Source organism: Apteryx mantelli, unplaced genomic scaffold (assembly GCF_036417845.1).
Source record: "Apteryx mantelli isolate bAptMan1 unplaced genomic scaffold, bAptMan1.hap1 HAP1_SCAFFOLD_144, whole genome shotgun sequence".
Classification (NCBI taxonomy): Eukaryota; Metazoa; Chordata; class Aves; order Apterygiformes; family Apterygidae; genus Apteryx; species Apteryx mantelli.
This window is the reverse complement of record NW_027118499.1, coordinates 40,001-42,500: the sequence shown is the minus strand read 5'-3', so window position 1 is coordinate 42,500 and position 2,500 is coordinate 40,001. Positions and strand designations below refer to the sequence as shown.

At 79.7% G+C, this 2,500-nt stretch overlaps 1 non-coding gene across 1 annotated transcript; it reads right to left on the bottom strand.

The window, feature by feature from the left end:
* Positions 1-258: 258 nt before the first annotated feature.
* On the bottom strand, positions 259-411 carry LOC136995736 (5.8S ribosomal RNA). The gene has a single exon (XR_010887280.1). It is a non-coding gene; the product is annotated as a 5.8S ribosomal RNA (ribosomal RNA).
* Positions 412-2,500: the final 2,089 nt, after the last annotated feature.

Here is a 2,500-nt window from a genome sequence, read left to right as displayed (position 1 = left end):
GGGCGGGCACAGGCGCGGCAAGGCACGCCGGCCGCGGCCGCTGCGGGCGGCCCGGCGCCGGAGCCCGGCGGGCAGGAAGACCGGGGCCGCCGGTGCACGCACCGGGGTCCCGGCTCCGCCGCCGACTCTCCGCCGCCGAGGCCGCCGCGCACCGCCGCCGCCGGCGCCGCCGCGCCTCCCCCGCCCCCCCACGCGGCCCCCCCGAGGGGCGGCACCGCTGCGCCAACGCGACAGCGGGGGTGACGATTGACCGCCAAGCGACGCTCAGACAGGCGTAGCCCCGGGAGGAACCCGGGGCCGCAAGTGCGTTCGAAGTGTCGATGATCAATGTGTCCTGCAATTCACATTAATTCTCGCAGCTAGCTGCGTTCTTCATCGACGCACGAGCCGAGTGATCCACCGCTAAGAGTTGTCTCGGTTTCGGTCCCCGCCGCGCGCGCGGGGGGACCGGGCAGCCTTCGGCAGCCCCTGAGGGCCCCCCCTCCGCTCCGCCTCCCTCCTCACGCCGACGCCGGCTGCTGAGCGAGGGACGGCCGAGAGCCAGAGAGAGGGGCTCGCCCCGCTGACCGTACGAGCACAGAGTGGGGGGGGGGAAAAAGGGAAAAGGAAAACCCGAACGAGAAGGGCGGGGAGCCCTCGCTCCCGACCTGGGACAACCCTTTGCTCGCTTCGAGTCCGGCCCAGGCGCCCAGGCTCGGCCCGGCCCGGCGGGGAGCAGCGCGCCGGCCGCGCCGCCTGCCTCAGGGACGCTGGGGGAGGGGGCGGCTCCCCGCGGACCCCCAGCGTCGGAGCCCGGCCGCCACCGGCAGCGGCACCGCCCGCTGCCCGCGCGCCCGCGGCCCACCGGCCCCGCGCTCCCCAGCTCCTCGCTCGCCTCGCCGGCCTCCGGCTCCGCCGTGGCCCCGAGGCGGCGCCCACGCCCGCGCGCGCGCACACACAGCCTCCCGGACGACACCACGCGCTCTCCCGTCCCTTCCGCGGACAGACGCCCGGCGGCGGGCGGGCGGGCAAGGCGGGACGGACGGGGACGGCGCCCGCTCTCCCCGTCTCCACGCGGAGAACGGGGGGGGCCGCCCCCGCCGCCCGCCTGCCGCCCGCCCGCCGCCCGGCGAAGCCGGGTTGGGCAGAGCGAGGCAGGCGCGCCGGATGGCGGAGTGCCGGCGGGTAGGGCGCCGCCGCCAGCGGCCACGGCGGCAGACCGAGAGCCCCGGCCAGGGAGGAGAGCGGATCGCGCCGAGGCGCGGCGTCCGCACCACCCGCGGTGGGTGGGGGCTCACCGTCCCGGCGAGAGCACGCGCTCGCGCCGGGGTCACGCGTTCGAGGCAGGCCGGCGCCAGCCGACCGCGCGGCGTCCCTCCGCCGAGACCAGACCGCGGAGAGAGGGGGCAGGGTACCCCTCTCCGTCCCGGCTGCCCGCAGGGCGAGCGCGGGGCGCGCCGGCTGGCATGGGGGGGCACGGCGCCCGCGCGCGCCGGCCCCCCGGCCCTCCGGCAGCACACCCGGCTGCCCCCCGGGTCGCATCGGGCCGCCCGAGTCTTTAAACCCCCGCCCGGCTCTCCCGCCGAGAACCCTCGGGCCCGGAGCCCGGGGCCCATGGCCATCCCTACCCGGGGCGGCTACCGGCGGCCGCGGTGGCCGGAGGCCCTCCGCTCCTCCCGCCACCCCGCCCCCCCCCCCCGCCCGGCCCGCTCGCAGCACGGTCCCCGCGGCACGGCGCGGGGCGGCTGGAGCGGTGGGGGGGGGGGGAGAGAAAGGGAAAGCGGAAAGGGCGGGAGGGCACGGCCGGTGCGGCGCTCACGGCGCGGCGCCCGGGAGGAGCGAGCTGGCACACGGGACCACACGGGTGGGTCACCGAGGGGGGGCAGGAGGAGCGCGGACGCTAGGTACCTGGCCCTGGGGTGAGGGAAACGACCTGAAATCCCCGCGGGGGTGCCTCCCCCGCCGCCGCCCGCCGCCGGGCCGCCGCCGCCTCGCGGCGACGGCGGCAGCCTCGGCGGCAGCAGCGAGGCGGGACGCGGAGGGGAAACCCGGCACCCGCCAGCCGGCTCCGGCGCCCCTCGGCGGAGCGTCCGCCCGCGGGGTGCGCCCGACACCCGCCGCCACGACCTCGTCCTCCTCCCGGGGCCCGGGGTTTCCCTCAGTAACCCGGCGCCCGGCGGCAGCTGCGCCCGGGAGGAGAGCCGTGGTTTGGGCCGCCCGCTCGGGCACGACCCGTCGCCTCGCGTGGCCTGGCGCGACGGCCCCCGCTCGGGGTCCGCCGCCGCCCGGCGCCCGCCCCGCGCGCCATCCCGGAACGCCTGTCCTCGCCGTCTCTGCAAGACGGGCTGCTCCGCCGCAGCCCGCCGCGGGTCCGCCCCCCACCGCTTAGGGGTGGCGACCCGTCGGCACCCGTCCCGACCCGGGGTGCCATCTCGCTCGCGTCTCCGCCCGCCGCTTCCTCCCGCGGGCGCCGGGGGAGCAAGCCCCGCCGACCCTCCCGCGCACTGCCGCCCGCTCCCCG